We start from the raw sequence: 24,322 nt of genomic DNA, 5'->3' as shown, positions 1-24,322 counted from the left end.
AAACCCAAAAAAAGGCACAGGCTCCTCATTACCTTGCAGCCATTTCACCAGCATTTCTGGGACAATCATAGTGTCTGTATTATTTAATAAAGTAGAAAGCCTAAATACGGGGCAAAGCAATTGATCATTGCTTGCTTACTAATCCTGTCTCTCGTGGACAAGCCACCCCAGCTGTTCTGGATTCTTTTCTTACCAAAATACAAACACATTAAACCTGCTTTTGCTTTTCTCACAGAATTGATGCTGTAAACTGTCCAAGTTGTTTGTAACAGTAACCAAATTAACAGAGATCACAGGAACTGAAGAAGGTTCTTTGCTCTAGTGGAGGACTGCCTGTGCTTTGTGGGAGATATGCACCTGCTCCCTACCTGTACATCTTTATTTTAAGGGGATTTCTGTCAGAGTTCTTTAAAAATGTAAGAAGATCGCAGATTTCTCCAACGCCAAAAGAAAACCTGCCTTTCTCAGGAGAAGCAAGATGACCTGAAACCTGTTTTAGTAAAGGTTTTGCACGGCTATCAGAAACAATTATATTTCAGGTGACAAAATACAGCACAGAAAAATGAAAAAACTTGCTAGGAAGCAATGTGTCCTCTGAGCAAAGATGTTCAGTAATGGTTTTGTGGTTGTTGTTGGTAGCCAGACCCATTGTTATCATGGAGGAGAGAATCTGAAGCAGGTGATAACGAAAGATCGACTAGGAATTCACTGGGCCACAAGAACCTGTGTGGTGATGATAATTTTCAGAGAGCAAAGTCAGCTTACTGGATCCAGGCCACAGAGAGTTTCCTGAACTGTCACTTTGCAGAAATACCCACTTGGAATGACCAGCAGTGGCAGCCTGTCGCTTGCAGGGGTCAATTTCCAGCGCAGAATAGCATTCTCAGATCCTGCTTGAGCAGTTTCCTCTCCTTTGAACCCTCTTTCTGATTGCCAGATGCTCAGTCACAGACTGGCTCTCATTCTTCCAGTGCCCCCATAAGTGGAAGCAAATTTCCAGCAAAAGCTTCCTTGGGGGCATAAGGAAATTAGAGAAAGAATAGACCTGGAGTCCTCTCATGTAGCTAAAATTCCTCCAGTCAGACACTACAGCCAAATTCTTTTTCCTGTGCTCAGTTTCAACATGATCAGCCTTTTCCCTAGCCTAGAAATTCCTGCTCCTTGCTTTATTCCAGGGCATCTCCCTTCAGTGGAGGCATGTGATACCTAGCCTTGATCCTCCTAACCGCAACAAGCCAAAGCATCCCACAGAAAGGGCTGTGCTCCTTGCCCTTCTGCTTTTTTCTGATTGCCTTCTGGACAGTAATGGATGATGCTGGAATTCTTTCAGCAGACATTCGAGTTTATCCTCCCTCCTCCAAGCTCACCAGCATTCTCTCTCTCCCATGCTCTTAATTTCACCCCAGCAGTTCAATCATTCTGCTGGCCCCCGCTCATTTCTCAAGCCGAGGCTCTGTATGTTTGTAGCCACAAAGTCCCAGAGCACGTGTTCCAGCATGAAGGGATTTCATGGCTGAGGCCGGGCTGGATTGTGCCTCCTCTCTTGTTAAACGAGGCTGGGTGTGAGGCAGTAAACACTTATGGTGAGGAAGCTGCAGCTGAAGCCATCACATGGCGTAAAGGAGAACATACCTAAACTAATTCCAAGAGAAAATAAGGCTGGTGTTTCCTAGGGCACAGCAGCCACCTCTGATCCATCTTTCTGCTTGTCCTGGCCATGAGTTCAGTAAATATCCTTATTAATGTATGTGGTGCAAAGGCCTTTATCCATCTCTCACTGCCTTGCCTCTAAAACCTTGAAAAGAGGTGATGGCAGGGAAGGGAGGAGTGTTGTTCCTTCCATCCCACAGGTGTGCAGGGTCAGGCAGCAAAGCTGGTGAGGTGCTCAGAGTCATACAGAGGATCTGCTGAGGAAAGAGGAGCAGACAACAGGTACTGTGAATCTGTAATTTCTCCACATCCTTTTGCTTGCAGAGGCAAATCCCATGAAACCCCACTGAAACCAGGGCCTGTTCTTTTTTCAGTCATGCAAGATTTCTCCAAAATCTGTTTTATCTAGCTGCTAACAGACAAAGCTTCTCAAATCTGCTACCAGTGTTCTCTGGTCAGGGCACAGGGGTGAAAAGCCGAGAACTTAACAGAGATCCCTTGGAGTATCTTTAAGATCGTGGATCATATAAAACAGTCCCCTCTCATTTAAAAAAAAGGAAAAAAAAGAAAAGAAGCACACAAACTTACCATTGTTGAGTGTTTCTTTAATAGAATCAGAAACAAATTTGTGACCTTGTGGCCCAGAGGTGGGAACACCATCTATAAACTTGCCCAGACATAGAATTGCATTCTGCCTGTCAGTAGGAGTTTGCCATTGAACACATATATAAAAAAAGGCTGGTGTTACATTAGGCCAGCATTTTTTAAATGCCACAGCTCACTTTATATGCCATGAACCTTGTTAATTCTGCTAACAAGAAAGTTAAAAACTCAAAGCTATAAAAATAGGAATGCCACTCCTAAGTAAATAAATATACATGAGAACCAAATATTCAGATACAAGCTCTGGAATGGCTCGTGTCCAAGGAGGGAGAAAGAAAAAAACCTTAACCTGAGTTGTTTCTGATGCTATAAATGCTCACTATAGTCAGAAAAATTGTCTCCTGTTGAGTCCTTGTCTTAAGTTCACAGGGTTCTTGAGAATTCCACACTATAGCATGGAGGAAATGAGGGAGGGTGGGCAGCAAGGACCCTGCCAAGGACAATTCTGTCCAGGAGACTGGATGGGTCAGGGAGGGTGGGATATTTCTCCCTGACTCAAGAACAGACTGTTAATGTAGCAGCAGTGGGGAAAATGTTTCCATCAGAACAGGCCACCTACATACCCTGGCCTCTGCTTTTGACTCTGCGTCCGAGTTAATAGACCCAGCTTGGGCCTGTTAAACCCAGTCTGGGGTGCATCATGAATCTTTTTGACAGCCTGGACTCTATTCTGGCTCAGGAGGTAGAAATTCCAATTATTTTTGTCATTTACCTCCTAGCTACATATATCTGGAGTTGTTTATCAATGCGGCCTTTTAAGAGTATAATGTAAGAATTGAGACCTACTCCTAAGGTTGGGCCCATCAGACTTAGGTGGGCTCACCTCTATTGAGCATTGGCAATTAATTTTGTGTTTCCTAGTCTTTGCTTCTGAAAAGCAACCTTTTTCTTTTCCTCTCTTTAACTCCTAGAAATTATGAATAGTATCTCTTAAAAGATAGGATATTTACACACACAGTGGGCTCCTGTTTACAGATTTTGGCAAGACAAAATATATATAACATACACTTCTTTATATGGATCTAGAGAAGGTTATAAAATGAAGTGGGAAAGAGAAAAAGGTGTTCCTTTCACCTTTCTGCAGGCTTTGACTTTCCCTAAGGTTTCCCTGACCCGACCCCACGCGGTGCCAGCGCTAAGTAGAGGCAAGTCCCCATAAATTTGATGGTCCCAAAATTAAGAGCAGTCTCAAATCTTACATGATAGTGTTAAAAAAATGCAGTGATAAACCACTTGATGGCCAGAAGAGGATGTTTTTAAACCTTTGAGCATTTATTCACTTCCACAATGACAGAAAAACTATTCCTGCTTCTTGTGAGGGGGAAAAAAGCCCATCTCCTCCAAGGCAATGTAAATCCTAAACCATTTCAGAAGAGAGTTGACTGTCTTCATATAGAGATTATTTGCACAATTATCAACCAATTATTAATTAAATTGATAAATGACTGAAATAAAATCTAAGCAGGAGGAAGGGATGATATATTAGGACTAAATTGTCGAGGAGTGAGAAAGGTAGGGCATCCAACTGAGAAACCTACTTGTTGTATGGCTAATCAGAAAACCAGCAATTTTCTGGTTTTATTTAGCTTTTTTAGAATTTAATTTAGCTTTTCAGAATTTAAATCAAATTTGATGCAACTCTTCCATCTAATTGAAGCAATGACTCCTTTATTTACAAGAGTCAATGTAGCCTGCTCACAGGAGAAAAATTAGTGGGATTTTAGCAGGAATAATTCATTTTCAAGGCTTCTGGTTACAACTTAGTGAAAAATTTTCCCTTCCCCCCTTTAGTCTCAATACTGGCTGTGATTTATTAAGATGTATTTCCAGGACAACATGCTGAGATGATGATTTTTGTTGGAAGACCACACTCAAAATTGCACTGAAATTGGATGCAACATGGGAACCATCGTAATCAGGAGTTTCACCACTGAGGCCAAGGAACAATTTTGTGGAGGGTCATGTTGCATCTTGTCTAGGGCTTTCACAAATTAAAAATCCATTTACATATGAATTTTAAATCAAAGCACGGCCATTCTGTGCTTAGATTTAAAGTACTTATATTTTTTCTCTTCACCTCAAACATGGACTGTGTTCAGAGCTCTCATTTGAGTGTACACCACAGTAAGTCATGGGAAAGACGTTTTCTTCAGCAGCCAAATAAACTCTCTACTAATGCTGCTAAATTTCTAACACAAGCAACTAGGTAAGACTAGGATGGCAAGCTACTGAATTGTTTTTATTGTTTTATTTATAATCCAGCCAAGGCAGATGTGAAACCTGAATTTTCCAATGGGATATACTTCCACAGACAGTTTTTTTGCCTAGTTTCCCTCTTTCCTTTGCCTCAGGAGTTTTCCAGCTGGGTTAGGCAGGCCCCAGTGTTTCTGCACGTGTGGCATTTTCTCTCTGCAGATCATTGCCTGTTCAGACTGCAGCACTGAGGCTTTAGTGCTGATGAAAAACTTTATAATGAGCAATGACTGCTGTTAAAAATCAAAGGAAAAGAGGAAACCTAGAGAAGGAGGAAAACAGAACTAACAAAGGATTTGGTTCCAGTTGATTTTTATCTGCGGAGCACTAATATCATTCTGTAATTGCTCAGCTAAATAATATTCCAGAACTAGGGTGGTTTGCAAGCAAATTCAGTAAGTGGGATTTTCTTGTGCATTACAGGAGGGCCTGGAGCCTGTGAAATTTCTTTGGTTATAGAGCCAAGGTACGTAATTTCATTTGGAAATTCTCTCCAGTGGCGCACGGCAGGTTCTCCGAGTGCTGCAGTAACAATTCCACTAACTGCTAATTGGTAGTGCCCACGAGGCCAGAAGAAGCAGGGGAAAGGGCAGAGTCTGTGATTCTCTCTAGATCAGAAGACTTTTTTTGGCATTTATGCATGTAACTGCTTGGATCCTACTCAGTCCTTACAGCTCTGTGGTTCCTGCATCCCTCTTTCTTCAATATAATTAAAATAAGGATGATGAAGAGTTTTTAGAAATATCAGTCAAAATTTACATCTACAAGCACTTTCAGTGTGACCTATCCCCAGTAATGAATGAATTATTATTCTGGAATCTCCAGAAATTGGGTCTCCTACCTTGATTCCTTCTTCTATTTCATCACTTACACTTTACGTTATTTAATGGCAAAGTCTTTCTTCTCCTGATTATAATTTAGGAACCTCTCTGGTCTAATCACCCTGTAGACAGAAGCATCCCTTCTCAATGCCTTCTTCATGCTCAAACAATTCTGAGAAATGTGAGGAACTTCTTTTCAACGTGAGAATTAGTCTTGGGACCTAATTCAAGTTCTGTAGGCAAAGGAACAGTGAGAGAAGACAGATTGCATCAAACTCTTCTATCAACAGGAGGGTCCAGTGCAGAGTTTAGCACTTAGGAAAGAAGTCATTTCCATACAGACTGAATCGAGAGCCATCAATGAGTAGAAAAATAATAGGAAAAGCTTTTGAAGTTTGAGTTCATCTACTGACATGGCATCTTTTTTTTTTTCCCTGAGCTCCCAGGATTCAGTATCTTTATAGCATTTTAAGTGGTCAGTGCAAAACACCAGCTCAGGCTGAACTGCTCTTCTGATTCTGTGGATGTTTGGTTAATGGAATTCAGTGATATGTTCCATTAGCAGCAATATGTATTTGTATGTGGATATGCAGAGGTGTTGTGTCCAGCAGGAGGGTTGACTGGGTAGAAGGAGAGGAAAACATAATCTTTTTGTGCATCTGGCAAGTTTCTGTAAGTGGCTCACCCTGTCTGGATGGGGTTTGTTATTTGTGGAGCAGTGGCTGCTGGAGAAATTGGGCCCAGCCAGTCCAGCCCCTGTGTCTCACAGCAGTGAATGGAAAAGGCATTATCTTCATTTATTTCTGCCAGGGATTGGGGATGTCCATTCTCCCAGGGCCGAATTTGCTCTTCATCCTCGTCTTCTTTTTCCTTTCCTTATTGAGAGATTCAGCATTGCCTGTGGTACCCTCGTTCCCTCCATCCTTTGCTAGCAAAGATATGGAATGGCAGAACCCTGATCCCAGCCTGAGGTCTTTCCCGATGCACCCAAGTGGAAGAGGAAGTTTTTCAGGAGTCATTCAGCTAACCTTTAGTCTGTTTTCAAAAGGAAAAGGAGGAAAATAGGAATTTCTAGTAAAAGTAGAACAACAATAGTCTTCATTACAGTATTCTCTGAACTTTCTTCACCTTACCTTCCCTTGAGATGTCTGGAAACATCTCCATGTTTCAGGACTGCCCGAGCAGTTCAGTGAGGTGTCTGCTCACAGTAGGTAGAGGAAACAACACAACCTGCCAATCCTTCCTTGCACAGCTGGCTGTTTCTGCCCTCAGCAGGTATTGTGTGCAGCATTCCCACCAGCTGCCAGTGTGACTCCACAGGTGGTATTAGGTTGGGAGGGAGGGCTGGCAGAAGGGATCATTTGAAAAAACAATTCAAAGAAATAACTCAGGCAGCTCCAACTGGCTCTGTCACGAAGTCTGCTGCTCCAGCACAGATCATTGGGAACGATAGGAACCAGCCTTGGGAGAGCCAAGCTCAGCACTAACTTCCCAAGGGAAAAGCTGTTGGTGTTTGTACCTGCAGGGTGTTTAAAAAGGAATACCCTGTGCTCAGTCCACTGTCCTGCTGCCTGGCACTAATAGTAACAGAAATACTGGGATAGACATACCATGGGCATGGTCCTATCCTACTGGTCTTGGAAACATCTTCTGCCCTGTGGGAGCCTGCAGGTGTCAGGTGTTGCTAAGCACAGCTGAGATCACATTGCCTCTGAGGATAAGGGGACAATTGTTCATTCATTATCTCTGAAAACCCGCAGGGAAAACACCAGAACTCACAAAAGGTGCAAAGGTGAAGAAACTTTGCTTTTGTTTTAGGCAGCTCTTCTGACTGTATCCCAAACTTGCTATCAGCACTTTTCCTGCAAGTGTAGATGGGAATGATGCTCTTGAGAAAAAAGTCTTTGTTCCAAAATAAATTTAAGAGGCTTCTATCTTTTCTTAGTTGGGAGACAAACCTAACAATGAGAAGTTCTAGGCAAATTTGGGCAAGAACTCTGAAACTCTTGATTTTGAGCTCTTAAAACTTCTGAATCCATCTCCTGAGGATCCAATAAACTAGTGGCAGTAAAAGTTTCAGATTAAATAACTGTGATATGTGGTTAATTTGAAAACAAGTCCTCTCACTTCAGATGCCTGACTCTGATATAAACCGATATGACAACAGTGGTGAAGAAACCCTGGGTCCATTTCAGCCAACATATGGAAGGGTTTGGAAAGCATTAACTCATAGTTGGAGCCCCCAGGGAATATTGAGCCTTTCTGCCTCCAGCAGCGCCATTTTTTACCAGAAGAAGCAGCTTAATTTGACTCTTATCTTCAGAGGCTTAGCCAGGAATTTGGTGTGAGAGGACAGTGCAGGTTCCCTTGCCAGTGTTACTTGCTGTGTTTTATGAGTGCATGTGATGACCCGGGTGTCTCCATGTGGACTGTTTACAGCATGATCACAAAGATAAATGAAACATGGAGCTGTTAAATTCCAGTGTCCCCTCATTGCATGGCAAGTCATGAACTCTACTGAAAAAAAAAAGTATTTGGAGAGAAAAGTGATCTGAAGTGCATCTCTTCTACTAAGAGCATATCATAATTTCAATGAAAATACTTTCTATTATGAATTTTTTCTATGTTTATGAAAACTGACCTGAAATTTTAAATTATTCTATAAATGCTAACAGAAAAAAAAAATCTCACTTCTGAAGCAAAAAGAGATGTATTTATATCATCAAAAATTTTAATCTATGGAATTCAGAAATAAAGTTTAAAAAAAAAGAAACCCACAGAAAAAAACCACCTCAACACCAAAACAAAGTAACCCCAAGCAAACAACAACAAAGCAAGACCTTCCTCTAAACTTATTTTTTCATCTGTCTTCCAGTCTCGGAGAGGAAATTCTGGAAACCCACTCTGAACTCAGGAAAGGGAGGTACTACCAAGCTTGCTGTGCTGAGGGAAAATGAAAAAGGTAAAATACGGTGACATCCAGACGATGCTGTGCTCAGTCACACATCTTCCTTGGAAGATGCAGCACTCATCCAGGTCAGAGCAGTGGCACTGGATGCAGAACGCTTTCACCAAATGGCAGAATTTACAAAGAGCGAATACAGAGAAGTATTTAAAAATCGTTAATATCAAATGCTCTCTCTGTGTCAAAGCATTAATGGGTGGAGTGTTTCCTTTGCATTTTCACTCAGAAAATATTTGTTTCTTCTGATGACTCACTCAGATTACTGCTTCAAGAACCGAGCAAAGGCGAAAGGCTTTGTTCTGCCTTTTCTACTTCATGTGCTGAGCATGTTTGTTTCTAGACAACTTGCACATTGAGTAGCATTTGCTCTACTTTATTACAGTATTCTGCTTGGTGGACTCTTTCTGCAGCTCAGTCCCTGGTATGTGATTAAAAGTTTTGAGTGACACCTAATGCCCTGTTAAGTTTCTAAGTCCTGCAATAGCATCTGGAAATTATATCTGTCTCTCTAGGTGGATTCTTGGAAGAGAATTCACTATAACTGTAATTCCCCCTTTACCTTCCTTCCTAGCCTTATCTCCTTTGAGACCTGACAGGCAGAAAAAAAGACAAGTTATGAGACAATTGATATAAAACCTGTGTACATGTAAACCTAAGTTACTGCACATAAAAGGAAGGAAAATCAAAATTAGAACAGTACTGGCAGCTATGTGATAGGAAACATGGAAGGCTTTTGTTCCATCTTGCATTTGAAGCATAAAACAAGAGAATTGCAGGTAATGGGGATTTTGATCCAGGCAATGAAAACCAGGGATGTACAGGGGAGAGAAGAGTAAGACTGAAAAATTAGTGAATAATTCCATTTCTCTGAAAGGAATTAACTTGATTAATATTACACAGACAAAAGTTATTACAGTTTTTAAGGGCCAATCTGCAGACAAATGCTTCAAAAGGAGCTGATGTTAGACAGAAGTCATGCCTGAATCTTTGCATCAAAATAACACTTCCATGTTTATACCTCAGAGTTACCCATTAAATTTTCCCTGCGTGTTTTGTGTGGGTCAGGAATAATGATTTCTGGGAGTTTTGTCACTTTAAAATATATGCAGCTGAAACTGCCTGGAGAAATATTGGTTGTAGACTGCTGGTTAAGAAAAGGTTTAATAACTCACATTCTTTATGTAATATATTATTGACTATACATTCAACCCACACAAAGGTAGAGCAGCTGACATGGCTGGAAGCCATTTGGATCCCACCTCTGAAATGGAGGGAAGGATTTATGTCTAATCCCCTGCATCTGAAACAGAAAACATTCGACTTCAGGAGCTGGAGCAGCAGGACTTTGGTTGTGGTGGAGGAAGCTGGGGCATAACAGTGCTCCAGGATTTTTATTATGGTGCTACAGGAAGCAGTGCCAGGCTGGGTTTGACTTCTCACTTTATCTAAATTGCTCCCCAGCATTACGACCTGCACTGTCTTAGTGCAGGGGTAGTAAAATCCCAAACATGCAGACCTCAGTATAACACAGCCAAGCTCCATGTAAAGGCTCACAGTAACCAGCCTGGCTGCAGCCAAACCACATGTAAAAGCAAGCTGTGAAACAGCCTCAACATGGCCAAACCACATGTAAAAGCATTCTGAAAGCCACCCTCCACACAGCCAAATCACACACAAAGCCGTGGTGCAGAGCACTCGGGCGTTGCGTGTTTGTGGGGATAACTCGGCGCTGTGGAGAATCCCGCCACACCAGTCGCCTTGTCTCCCACCTCGGGTTTGAGCAGGCAGACAGACCCACTCCCAAGTCTTAAGTCATCAGGTAGGAAAAGTGACTCCAGAGTTAAACACAGCATAGTGGATTTAGGATCAGCCTGGTCCATGTTTGAAAGAGTTGAACATGCAAAAGGATCAAGCTCACAACAGGCAGAAGACTAATTTTTTCTTTTCTGATTCAGACAGAACTGGTACTGCTGAGTGATTCCCACTAATACATCCTACTAATGTCCCTGACCACTTAGAGAAAACCAGTCAAGGGCCAAAAAAACCCCCATCTGGCTCCTGTGACTAATCTTTCCATCTAGAGATGCAATTAGTAATCCCATTTTCACTTGTCCAGACTTCAAAAAGCCATTTTGTTAGATGAGAGGGAGAATTATGAGAATTGAGCCTCCAGTTCATCAATATTTTGTTAACTTGCCATGCACTGAGCTTTTAAATGGTTTTTTTTCTGACATGTTTCACATATTATCATCCCTGCAGTTTGTTATTCATGAAATATTTGGGGGGGGTTACAGATTTTTCTCCCAGTGCGTCTCAAAGCACTTTGCAGAGGAGCTCAGTATCGTTATGTGCACTATACAGAGGCATGAAATGACCTGCCTGATGTTGTGCAGGAGGGCAGCGACAGACCCGGACGTGGAACCCGCATCTGCCGAGCCCACATTTCCACCCACCGAGTGCTTGTCTGAGTTATCTCCTGCAGAGAGAAGCCCCAAAAAGGGCTGCTGTTTCTTGCTCCCTCAACAGAAATCTGGCAAACAAAGCCTTTCTGGGGCAGCAGGTTTCTCACATCACTACAATATCCAGTTCTCTGGGAGTCAAATGATGACTGTGCCGGGAAAGGCTGCTCACAGGAGCTGGTAGAAACGCATTAAAGGGTGTGCTCAAGCAACAAGGGTTAGTTTGGCTTTTCCCTTGCAATGCTCTGTTTGAACATGTTGCTGTTTAATATGCCAGGAGGGAGTTCGGGAACTGACTTCTGTAGGATAATCCGGGATTCCTGGCCTTGGACACACGGTGTGGTTCTTGAAATCAGGGTCACAGCTTCCCCCTGTGTAAAGCAGAAAGGCTTGACTGGCTGAGGTGGAGAAGTTGCAGCATATGTGTAAGTCAAGGGCTTGCCTAGGGGAGAAAATTTGGATTCAGTGTAAGAGGCTATTAATCTACTAAAACCACTTTTAGATTTAAAAATTAATTTATTTAATCAATAGACTTTTCATTTTCCATTCCCAGTCCCCTGGCTGAGCAATCTGTCAGGATATCAATGCCATAACTTATTTACGCACCTTGCTAAATCCTCTAAATGCAAGATTTGACATCTCATTTTTCTCTTACTCATTCTAGGCTCCCCTTTGCATTCGTGCCTGATTGAAGATTACCAGGAAATACAGAAATGTGGAGCCAGACTGGTACAGAGCAATACAAGCTAAGGTGCCTGGCTGCTTGCCCTCTTCTAGTCCCAAATATTAGCTACAGCCAGCTGAAAAGAAGGTTCAAGAGCAAGTCTTGAAGCATGTTTTGTTGTCACACCTTTTCTACTCCTATGGAGAAAGGAGGACATGAATAGGGTGAATTCTACTCTCTCCATCTCTGACACAAGTTGGTACACTTGGTAGAGGCCCGAGAATATTTTTTTATTATTATTATTATTATTATTATTGTTGTTGTTATTGTTATTGCTGTTGTTATTGTTATTATTGTTATTATTAATTTTCAAATTATGGAAGAGTTGCTATTTAAAAGCATAATGGCAATTCTCTGCAGTTTCTTAAAAGGCCCATTATTGCCTCTATGAAGTATCAGCTGCTGTATTTACCATTAACATGTGATACACTCATGCAAAATATTGTCTCGAGACAACACTGATGATGACAGTAAAAATACTTAGAGCAATATATGAAATAAAAATGCCCTAGGTGTCAAAAGTGATCTTGAAAAGGCCAGTGACATCATAAGTATTTAGCACAGCAAGAATTCTGACTAGAGGGAAGAAACAGAGAGCAGGGTAACAAGCGAGGGAGGGGACCTATTTTTGTATGGCATGGAAATCCTGGGTAAAATCTTGACGAGAATTTGCTATTATTTGAATGGAGTTTTTTATTGTCTTAAGGACAGGAGAAAAAAAGTAGAGAGGAAAAATGCACAGAAGTGTTTAAATGTGGAAGATTTGCTTTTGTTGTCTGGTATTATATTTTGTTCATTACTGTACCACGTTATTGCTGTATGTGTGCTTTTACATCTCATTATCTGATGGACTTTAAGAACAGATGAGAACTTAAGAGCAAAAAGCCAAACAAAGCCCACATTTGCTCTTGCCAAATCTTATCTCTTTAATATAGAAGGATAATCATGAACACATCCACTGTGTGGTTAAATATATTCCTCTGTCTCTGAAAATTATACTTTGTAATTAGCTTTTAACAATCTCCACCACCACTACCAAATCAGCATATATAAGTATTTTCTTCTGTTTTATGAAGCTAAAGGCTCTGCAGATCACAAGGTAGATTCCTATCTCCCCAAACACTTGTCACTTCAGTACTCCATCACATTGCTCTGGGTAGAATTAGCTTTTGCCACTTGCCATTCAGTGGGAAAATCTTCCCTGGACCTCAGCAAACGCCCCAAGCCCAGGCCTGATTTGGCAAGGTCAGATTGAAAACATCTCTCCACACTTACTTAAAGCAAGGCATGGCTCAAACCCTGCTTTGTCCAGCTGTCAGAGGCCTGAAGTGGGAAGTTAGCTCAGCCACAGAGACAGAGATTGATCAACTAGAAATACATCCATCGGAACTTGGGAGCTGAAGTGTCTCGGGATCCTTCTCTCCAGGCTTTTCAGCAACCATCCCTGCCAGAAATACAACAAACACCCATTCTTTTATTAGCCCCTTTGGTATCTAATAAGGCTCAGTTTGACAGCTCCAGCTTCTGGATTCCTGTTTAGGAGTCCATGGGGGCAGGACCTGTTAAATACAGAAACACCAGGGAAAATGGGCTCAGAAATGTCCCCTCTTCAGTGGGAGCTGGGAAAGAAAATTTCATTGAACTACTCTACTGCTCTCATGAGTCCAGAGGAGAAAACCCATGAGGATAACTTAGGAATTTAGAGACAAAAATTTAGGAGTTCAGAGTCACTGTGTCTGTGAGAGGGCAAGGCCACTTCTGTCATGCCCTGCTTACCTCCAACAGTCTCAGAAATCAAACCCTGAAATCTGGGAAAAGGAGCAGAGCCTGATCATCAGTTCTTGGGCAAGAGTTGTAGAGCCAGCACTGAGGAAATTTTGTTTCCTGGTTCATGAACTGAAAAGATGAATTTGGGATGAAATAAATAGGAAATTCCATGAAAGCCCACGTGCAGAGGATTTTCTGACTGGCTGCAGGAGGCTTTCAAAATGGGAGCAAAATTCTGCTTCCATCTATCCTTTCTTAGAGCCCACAAGTGCCAGAGCAAAACTCAGGACTCTATTTGGAAAGCGGAGAGAAAACCTGAACTTGACCCACTTTGAGTCGGGAACAAGAGGAAAACACCAAAAGTATAAAAACTGTGGTTAGGAGTGTTCTCCCCCATTTAAAGACATCCTAAAATCATCAGTGACCTTGAGACAGAGAACTTCTTTCATCTTACACCCTCCAATTTCTCAGCCAGTCTTCAATCTTTAGGATGTGCCATTTGCCTTCATCCTTATTTCTTGGACAATCAGATCTATTTGCCTTTGGGGCAGATAACCTCAAAATACTGTCACTCAGGGAAAATTGAACGGATTTGCTTGCAGAAGAGAAAATGCCCAAATAAAAAGGAAGTGCTTTTGAATGTGCTGACTCTAATTATCCCTGCATCTTTTTTAATATCTCTTCCATTGTTTCATACAGAAATAGCACATTTCCAGAAGTATTTAATGACTCCATTCTTCTTTTTGAATGGCTTTACCTCCAAGTCTGTAACTTGGATTTTGGGTGCTCCGGAAAGCAATTGAACCCAAGACTACCAGCTGCTTGGAGACTGCTTCATTCTGTGTGTCTCACCAAAAAATATTCTGGAAAGATCAGCACCAGACCCACAAGAGATAAGGGAAAGCTTGAAAGCTCTGCTTCATAGTGGTATTCTTTATAGTACTTCCCTCAATGGCAGGTTTGCAGCAATGTTTAAAAAAAAAGGTAATTAAGACATTACATCAATCAGAGCAGCTAATCAGAACAAAATGCTGATTTCTGTCCCCTGTTCTGTTTCTCTTTGGATGGAGAGTCGTTGCTGATATGTGTGCTGGACTTCTAATCCTTTAATGGGGGCACAAGCTTTTGAAGAGTCCCTCTCAGAGGTGCTATTACCAAATATATGCTTCTAATTTAACTTCTCATGCCGTATTACAGTAGCCTGAAGCAATTTTAGGTGTTGGGTTTGTGAGAAAAGCCCAATGTTGATGTTTATCAGATGACCTTTTAAAGGGTAATGTGGGGGTTATCCATTGGCATGATTAAGACCATATGTAGGTGACTTTTCCCAGGCATTTCTTCCCGCTTTTCAAAATCCCATCTATTTTTACCCAAATTCAGCCAGGTACCTTTCATCTCTGGTATGTTCATGGGCATGACAAAATGAGACTGAAGCAAAGCATTTACTCCTTTGGAGAAATTTCTATTACAAAAGTCAGGAAAATTTTCATGCATGAATACCTAGTGTCAACACAACGCTATTGCAGATAAATTCCAACTTTCTTTTTAATTTTGAACTTTCAGATGTTTACAGCAGATCTTCCTTTCCCTTCTCCCTTCCATCGTCCCTTTTTACAAAGACTTCTTGAAAGACTATGGGGAAGTGACTTTTGTCTGTGAGATCCAGCCTTTAGTGTTCACACAACGACCTTGCAGGGATGTCCTGCTATGAAGCTGCTGAGAGACAGGGATTTTGAGGAATTCATTATCTGTGTCACAGACAGGAAAGAGGACAAATCTCCCCTGGTGTTGTGCCTGTGAGAGTATTACTTTTGTAATTTTGGAAGCTCAGTATTTTCCTCATGGCTCATCATCTTGGTAGAGACCAGTTGCCAGTGTTTCCTGCAAGTGTCTGAAAATGTATTATTAACAAACGGTGTGTTTTGTTATTTTTTTTTAGTTTTTTACAGACTGAAGATCTTTCTGTTACTGGGTCTTAGCACCACCAGCTGGGATTGCTGGAAGAGATGCCACAGTGAGATTCACTGCAAAGCACAGGTGGAGATATGAAGGTGAATATGGTGCTTAGATATGAACCAGGGAAGTGGGTGATGAGGCAGGAATTCACAGGAACTATGAACCCTTTTAGGGGAGGAAATAGGGCAAGCACCTTATGAAGACTTCAGGTTTAAAAGCCATACTTAAAAGAACTTTTTCAATGGATCAGGACTTTTGTTCATGTAGTAGATATAATGACCCAGTATTTTGAGGTAAGGTTACAGCCTGGATTGTCTAAAATAAATGCATCTTGGAGCAGTTCAATATTGAGCAGCTGGTGATATTTTAAGTTTTTCTGCCTCAGATTTATTAGTTTATTATCAGAAAGTATTAATTACTCCCCTGTCACCAACCATCCAAGTGCTGAGACATGCTTAGAAGATACAGGTGAGAAAAAAACTCAAGCCCAAAAATTATGTATGTGTTGCCTTCAGAAAGAGATTAGGGGGGAAGTATATTTGTGATATCATAAAAGGTACTAATAAGGAGAAAGTTTTCCAAAGTGTCAGATACTTATTAAAGCTTGGCTTATGTGAAGGTGAACTGCAGTCAGACTCAAATTCTTGTACTTAATTATGACGTGGCACAGTGAAAAGTTGGGCCTGTGCCATAAGAGTAAGGGAAGCCTGTCACTCAATTCCATTTGGAATGCTCTGAACCAGTGCTGTGTTTACAGCAGAGAGTGGAGCCCCCGTTTCCCCAGGGTGGGATGGTTGTATCTCACAATCAGGTGCCTTTTCATGACCACCTCCCGCCATGTATCAGCCTGGGGTTACTGAGGCCTCAGCAGAAATCAAGGCATGGCACGTCAGACCTGCTGTGGCAGCTGATCCTACGAGCCCTGCCTGTTGCAAAAGCCAAAATCCAACTTCTCCCCCTCTCCTCCCTCCACAAGTGAGTGGCATTGCTGGCACATCCTGCAGGCTGAGCACTGCACAGGAGCTGTCAGCCCCGCACTGACAACGTGTCCTCACACGCTGAGCCACAGGAATGTGCATGGGAGGCAGACCTCTTCACCAGCTCGCCCTACGAGGGCAGAGCACTGCCCTGCTGACCTCAGGGGCAGAACTCCTGCTGCCTTGGGCAATGCCAACATTTCACCCAGCTGATCTGCAGCCTCTGCGCCTGCAAGTCTGGGGTAGTTCATGATTTGCCTCTTCCTGAGAGCTGGGAAGCTTTCTGATTTTGGAAGGGTTTGGGAAAGTGCAAAAACCACAGAGGCCAGCAGTCAGGTTTTGCATATTCCATGGTAGTTACAGTAGCTCCTTCTCTGAGAAAACATTGCACAGGTTGGGGCTTTGCTGGAGAACACTTATGGATCTGCCTTTTGCCCAAATGTACGAATTATGTTCAAATAGCACGGGAATAGCTTGTCCATAAATTCTGGCAATAACAGCCATGAATATTATCTCACCTGTCTTATTTCTCCCCCTGCTTGTGTTCCCCAGTAGCTTGCAAAAGCTATCACCATCAAATTTAGGGTGGGATTTAACATGGGAATTTGGGATCCTTAACGCAAAAGAAGGCTTTGAAAAACTCAGTCTTAGCAAACAGTAGCTAATAATAATGATAAGAATAATAGAGATAAGCCAATTCATATCTCCCCACCCAAAATATTTATATAATGAATCGGTTAATTGTATTTTATCTTCTGATGGGTGGGTTGGTAGCCTTTCCTTTATGACAGACCTGGGGGAGCTCTCGTCCAGCCTGATGCCAAGAATATGTGTTATTTCATATTCTGTTATTTGCTTTGGGTTTAAGGTGGTGAGAGGAAATTCCCCAGCAATCAGCCCTAAGTGGTTTTGCAGTGAGCAAGTCTTTCAGTGCTTGAATATCGCTTAGTAGAAGAGGGGGGAAAGAAAAAAATCCCTTTATCTGCTTTTTGTAATTCAGACATTTGCCATATATCTGGAGAGAAGCATTAAAAAAAAAAAAAGCGAGCCCAAGTATTTGAGTCTACCCAAATTAATTCTGGTGTCATTTCATCTGCCTAATTAGGCCTAAAAATAACCTGTGGGAAGGAGGACCGGCAACCTTGAATGTCTGAAGCAATTTGTATCAATTATTTCCCGACGTGGCAAGTGAAAGCCCTTGCCTGAGTGCCTCCATTAGCCAGGTGTCAGAGCTCTCTGTTTTCATTCCAGGCTTTTCTCTGGAACGAGGTGTGTGCGCACCAAAAAGCACCAAGGAGGAACTGGAGCCTTGGCGGGTCCAGGAGAGTGCCCAGAGCAGCTCTGCAAGCAAAGTGAGTGCCTTCACTGCTCTGTCATCACCAGTCCCTGAGAGCAATCACCACCCACCAACAGTTCCTGGAGATAAGGCCGAGCCAGCTGGGAGAAGAAAGCCTTTGATATTCCCTGCCTTGCTGAGTAAGTATGCCATAACAATAACACTTTGAACTTCTACAGCACCTTTTCATACCAGGGGCTGAGTGCTCCACAAACATTCATTCCCCAAGCCTTGTACCACCCATTTGAGGAAACCATTTTTTTTTCATTGTGCCACTTTCTCAGGCCAGACCTTCCAAAGAGCTCAGCACCTGTTTTGCCTGCACTGGAGAAATTATTCCCTTTGTGTTGCCACTTTAGATACCTGTGGCCAATATCAGTAATGTTTACCCAGCTCCTGCCCAAAATGCTTACAGCTAGACTTCTTCAGGTCTGCAAAAACTGAGTTAAAAAACTTGTAAACTGCTTTGTCTCCTGCTTATGACCCTCTGAGCTCCCTGAGGAGAACTTTTTTGACAAAGCAAAATTTCATCAACCCTCCACCCAGTTTTAGTCAGACCTTTCTGTTGTCTGTAGCCAGATTTTCTTTAGGTGATGTAAAACCTTACAAGAAAAGTAGGTATATTTGTTTTGTTCACCAGAAGTGTTTTCTGTGATGCTCTTCTGTTTGGAAACAGAGCAAGAACATACTTGTCTCAGACAGAGACATACAATAGATAAATAAAAAGAGAGATGCTACATTCCAGATAGGCATTGTATTGTGTTTTGCTACAGCAGGCAACAGGATTAAACTTTGATTTTCATCTCCTGTCTGCATTCTCAGTGAGAAAATACAGTCAAGGCCAATTTTGCAGTCGATCTATCTGTATGGAAAGTTGATTTTAAAGTGGTGCCAAATGTCAGTGAAGAATCAGAGTTTTCACAGGAACAATAACACAGTCTTGTAGGGAGGGTGAGCTAAGAGTGCACTCTGCAGCCCAGAGGAAAATATAGGTGTCACTGGTCCATTTGGGAAGTACACACATTTTATTTTCTGAGAGGACACCACCTGTAAAGCATTCACAGCATTCAGCTCTGCCCCTGCCCCTTGTCTGGCCAGAGGATCCAAGGGGTAAAGCCCTTACATGGGATACAGCATTTGAGTCCTGCTCCAAAGTCAAACAACCCTCTGATGCCTTCAGCTCTCATTTCCTCTGATGCCACTGAAAATCAGTAAATCCCCTTGGTCTGTTTAACTTTGGGGCAATGTAACTATGTTAGCTGGAAATACAGATATCAGCTTGTTCCTCTTCCTGAAGTATGCCAAAGTCTTTGGTCATTCAGATCCCATGACTCCGAGGCAGATAATTCATACACTTGTTGCAGTGACCCTGATCTCTGAAAATTGAAATGTAAACTTCAAACCTATCCAAGCCAAGCTTCTAATCTTTCGAGATTTGCCCATCACAAATCATAAGTGTGAAGTGGAAAAAGAGGGGAAATTCAGAGTGATAGAGCCAAGCTAAAAGCTATCAGATATATCATCTCTTCAAGCGAGGCAGGAATAACGTGGAAATGGGATATAGCCTGATGATCACTTGAACTTCCTTTAGCATGTACCCCTGGGAAAAGAGAGAGACACTAAAGCCTCAGTGTGGAAAAAAAAAAAAAAAGAGAGACAAGCAGAAGAAGCGGAACTGTTTGAACAGTCTTTGAACTGCTGGAAAGATGTGCCCCCCACACCACTTTCTTAACTTTCCCTGTAATTCAACCGCTGCGTTTCTCAAAGCTCACATCTGGCGTGGGCCCGTGGAGGTGACTGGGCACGTAAGAATAACACTGACAGGGGGGTGCAGGAAGGTGCTAATCTTTTGCCATGTGTGTAGGTATGTAATCACTTAGCAGATAATCTCAGATTCTGTAAAGACAGCCATTCATTTTGAAACAAAGACCAAACTCGCTGCTGCCGGGAAGCTCTGATCAGTTTATAATTTAGCTTTAGCTTTCAAAAAGTCCTCATCATTAAGGTGAAAGACACTGGATTTGTGTAAATCAGAATAGACCCCACTTCCTTGCAACTCAGAGCATCAGTGTCCTCTGACTGAGCTTCTCTGATGCTGCCACCACAGGGTGACTGTCCTCTCTCTGGGCAGGCAGGGCATCAATAAGGCAACAGAAGGTGAAATGATGGAAATCAATCTGCCTCTCATTAGTGGGATGAACAGAAGTGTTCCAGGGAGAGGCATCGATGAAGGGTTGAGGAGATGTGTTAAGAACTGGTTAAAAGAGGGATTGAAGAAGGATGACTTTTCTCAGCTAGTTTGGAATGAGCTTTGGAGGACTTTTGGATAATGGTGTCTCAAGTGAGCAGTGTCACGTACACTTCAAGTACAAACACTGCTAGATAAAACGAGCTCAGGGGAGATGTCTTGTGTGAGGCAGGTGCCTTTATGTTTTCAGAGATTTCAGAGGGCTTTAAAATAAGCATCACACATTTTCCTGTAATGAGCAGGGGTGTTTGTAGTTGGACTGGAACTGAGCCACTGAACACACACAAATATTCTGGAGGCATAAGATATGTGTGTGTTTATGTTTGCCTGTGCTCAGGCACACACAGGCCCACACGAATAGGGGGAGAGTCACTTATACATATTTATTTCCCTTTTTACTACTAGGTAGCATATTCATCACTGTATTTGTAGCCCAAATTACCCACAAGGAGGAAAAGTGATTTGTCTATAAGCAGAAATAGAGGTGAGGAAAATTTTCACTCTGGATACAGTGAGAAGTGTGGCATTGAAGCAGTTCTGGAACAGTCAGTGTGGACACAAGAAGAGGTCTTTTCCCAGGCCTGAGCACCTTGCATTTCTCACAACACGAATATGGCATTGCTGCCTCTGGGACTCGGGCCAGCTCATTGCAATGCAGCGCTCCAGAGGGAGGCAAGGCAATTTGCCACGACACCTTTTCCATCTTGCTGCCTCACTCACTGCTGCAGTTACAGATGGCCAACATTTGTGTCTCAAACATTTATCCTGCAAAATAGAGACTTTTGTATAAAAAGTATTTGGTGCACCAAAATATTTCCCTTAAATTTAAATTTTCATCTCGTTTCGATCCTCCGAAAACATTTTGAAATTTCAGACGTTGTTTTTTCTCCTTTTTGTCACCTTCCTTCTGTCTCACGCTCTGTTTTCTGAACACAGTAGATGTTTGCCAAGGTTGAAGGATTGGTGGGGGGTCATTATCTCCTTTTTGTTCCCACTTATTTTATTATTTTTCCAATTACTTACGGCTTTACCTATACTGTTAGTGTAGTGCATTAAAGTTTGGCTAGCACAGGATCTTGGCCTCCTATCACACCTCTCAATGAAATAAGTACAAGATAAAGATTATATTAGAATCATCTTTTTTTTCCCCTTTACCTGTAGTTTGTAAAACAGATGTAAAAACAGATAAGCATTTCTTAAAATGTTGACACTGAGGTTTTTCACATAGCCAGTTGCAGATGGAAACTATTACTGGGAAAGAAACAGAAGCGAAAAATTTTACAAATATTTTGGGTGAAAGAACACAATTTGTCTCAATTTGAACTCTGAAATATAAACAACTTCAAAAAATAAATGAGTATTTAGGAAACTCCACTTCTTGTCTCTGTGCCTTGTATGTGCAAGTTGAGGGCAGGGTCTAACGATCGACTTTGGCTGAAAAGGAGCACTTCAAGTTCACAAGACCCCAAGAAACCTCATCTCTTCACACTTGGGTTACATCCCAAAATCCAACCAAAATGAGGAGCTTTCAAATTCCTGGTGAGTTGGAATTTCTGAGAATATTTTCTTATGAATACAGCAGAACATGTTGTTTCTAAAACAAAGCCTGTCTGCTCAGAGCTCCAGATTCCTAGGCCTGCAGCAGTCCTCAAGGAATCAAGATGCACATGTTTTGCTGCTGAGTGTATTTGAGAATGTCCCAGTTTATTTTTGACAGGACTTGTTGCCAGGCTCAGTGTCAGCATCTAGAAATCGAGATGAGATCCTTCAGCAGAGTGAATCTGTATTTTACAGCTTAACTTGGCTTTCTCAAAAACAAAATCCCAGAGTGGGTGGACTTTGCTCCTCTCTGCTTCAAGTAGCCAAGGTGTTTGTTTAAAGATTATATTAGAGACATTGACTGATTTCAAGGCTCACTCTGGATCCTACACGTGTCTCACGCTTTTTGCTTGTGGATTCAGTGTTTTGTAGTGACACAAACTAATTCAGGTCCTGCAGAGGTACTGTGTGAAAAGGGATGGGTTCTGTACGTCCCTCCAAGAAGTTTGTAATATTTTTAAAAAAAGCTTGTTACAAGAAAGAGAATGTAGGGATGACAAATAATTACTCCTACAGAGTACAAACACGGTGTTTATTCCCACAGAGAGAAGTGGATCAGCTGTTTAACTAGGAAAGGTCAGGTTTTTATGTGTGTCTTCCTATGAGAGCAGTTCTAGAGAGCTGCTGTTGCATTTCCGAGCATCTGATGGACGGCTATAACGTGTACAAGGTGGTTAATGGCCACTGTTGCCAGGATTTTATGATTTGTGGCTGTTATGAGAAGTTGATGTTTTTTGGCCATCCACATGAAGATGGGAAAGGCTGCCAGGGGTCTGGCTCTCCCCATGGTTACACACAGCCCCCCAGGAGCAGCAGGGCTGTGGGTGAGGAGCCCAGGGTGCTCACCCTGGTTATCCCATCGGGAGCAGGAGCGGCGGCAGCAGCTTCGCCGCAGAGCAACGAGGGAGGAAACGCAGAACAATCGGCAGGGAAATCCAACCCAAAATAACAAGGTGGCCTTCGTGAAAAGGAAAGGTCACTGCTTGAAAGCCACTATTTGAGAGCTGGGAGGGGTTAAAAAAAAGTGAGTGGAGGCCACTCAATGCCTCTGTGGTTCCAAAGAATTCCTTTTTGTAAGGAAAACAATGCAGGAGAACAATGTGGATACTTGCAGTGCTTTCGAGGCAGTAGAATTTTTTTTCCTTATAGAAAGTAAATTGGAACTGCTTCCACAAACAAGAGGCATTGGCTACAGAAGAAAGCGGGAGCTTTTGCAGAGATTTAAAAATAACCAAAAGTAAGGAGTGCGCTGGCACAGCGCTCTGTTTTCTCAGCATTGCACGGAAAACACAGTGCAGCCCCAACGTTTGGGGAAGGGAAAAGGCTACAAAAGCAGATTGGGAGACATAATGTGGTAAACTTCGGATCTGCCAGATTTTGTTTTTGAAGCCAGTGTTTGATGATAGGTTACCTCATGATGGGAATTGGATTGCAGACTTTGCCAGCTCTTTCCCCAAACATGTAAAATCTTTCAAAACATTTTTCTCCAGCAGACCAGTCTATTCCAACAAATTACACTACCATGTACTGCGTCCCAACTCAGTCTGGTGCTTAAAGCTGCCCATAACTGAGTATTCATGAATTCCAGGTAAACATCATGGTTTGTTGTGCTTGTGCAGTACCTGACAAATAAATTTACCACACAAATAAAGCACATTCAACCACCCCAAATGCATTAACCTCAGCAGCTTTAACTTTTTAAAGGCATTTACTCAACTCTTTATTTCAGCTGATAAAGATAAAGCAATGTTGGTGGTGTTACCTGATTCCTGACCTCTCTAATTACACTAGTGCCGGCATATCCTCTGCTGCTGGAGAGGGTTTTTTTACTGGGAAAGCTTGTTTTATTTTATTTTCCTGAATGAAAATAAGCTGCCCAGTATGCCCAAGTACACAGTAGTAAAATGCTGGCTTTAGTAAAGAGAATTTGATGCTTAAAAGTAGGGGTTTGTTTTATTTTATTTTATTTTATTTTATTTTATTTTATTTTATTTTATTTTATTGTAAGTGAGACTCCAAAGAGTTAAAAGTCACAAAAATGTCAATATTACAGCCAAAAGGTCTTTATCAGACAGATGTTGAGAAAAGAAAATACACTGGTATTTCTGTGCTGGCTATTTGTGTTGGTAAACGCAAGTTTAATTACTCTCTATTGGTTTCATTTGGCTGACGTGGCTGTATGTTTCTTTATTTCCTTCCCCCATAAGAAATATAGCATTGCTGATTAAAGGTTGAATATTTCAATATCAGTGTCTAACTTTCCTGTCCCTTGTAGCCATGCATCAATCTGCATGGCTTCCTTTGCCTTTTGTCATCGGACATCTCTGAATTCAGAATGACTAGAAATTGCTTTTGGGATAAAAGTTTTGTCATGTGAAGTTTTTCTGGCAAATTGCTCATTTGCACCAGCAAAAAGCTCACAGTAACTGGTCATCTGAACCTACTCCACAAAGCTTTAAGCAGAGCAGGGACAATTGTAACCTGGTTTCTTTAGGATAAACCTCACGGAACGCGGCAAGTAAAGGGATTCAGATCCACCTCTCTCTGAGGAGAGATTGTTCAACTGCACAATCAGCTTGAATCCTGGCCGAGGGTAGAACAGCCCTTAAATTCAAGATCAGACCCTTTGGTCCCCTCAAGTCAGCACAGAGGACTCCCCAGGGCCCCTCCTTTGGGACTCTGTGGGATGGACACACATCAGCAGCTGGGAAACAGCAGAGGAGCTGCACTGTACAGCTCTTAGCAGAAATTTGGGAAGAACTGCCCTGGCAAAATTCGGGATTCAAGTTCAGGCACCAGTGGTGATGTTAACACTGTCAGAAGGGCTCACTCACATCTCTGCCAGGCTGGTGTGGCATCAAAGGCTGGCCCCGCCGGTGGGAGGGGGGGGGGAACGCCCTGGCG

General features: G+C 42.2%; 1 long non-coding RNA gene across 1 annotated transcript in view; it reads left to right on the top strand.

The window, feature by feature from the left end:
* The window catches only part of LOC108449388, a 124,949-nt gene that overhangs the window by 94,728 nt on the left and 5,899 nt on the right, over positions 1–24,322 (top strand). The window contains exons 2-5 of the long non-coding RNA XR_001865573.1: positions 8,263–8,349; positions 11,476–11,562; positions 15,242–15,353; positions 17,487–17,711. This is a non-coding gene — a long non-coding RNA (uncharacterized LOC108449388). The remainder of the gene's footprint in view (positions 1–8,262; positions 8,350–11,475; positions 11,563–15,241; positions 15,354–17,486; positions 17,712–24,322) is intronic.

Source organism: Corvus brachyrhynchos, unplaced genomic scaffold, assembly GCF_000691975.1.
Source record: "Corvus brachyrhynchos isolate BGI_N302 unplaced genomic scaffold, ASM69197v1 scaffold69, whole genome shotgun sequence".
Classification (NCBI taxonomy): domain Eukaryota; kingdom Metazoa; phylum Chordata; class Aves; order Passeriformes; family Corvidae; genus Corvus; species Corvus brachyrhynchos.
This window is presented reverse-complemented; position numbering and strand designations above follow the sequence as displayed.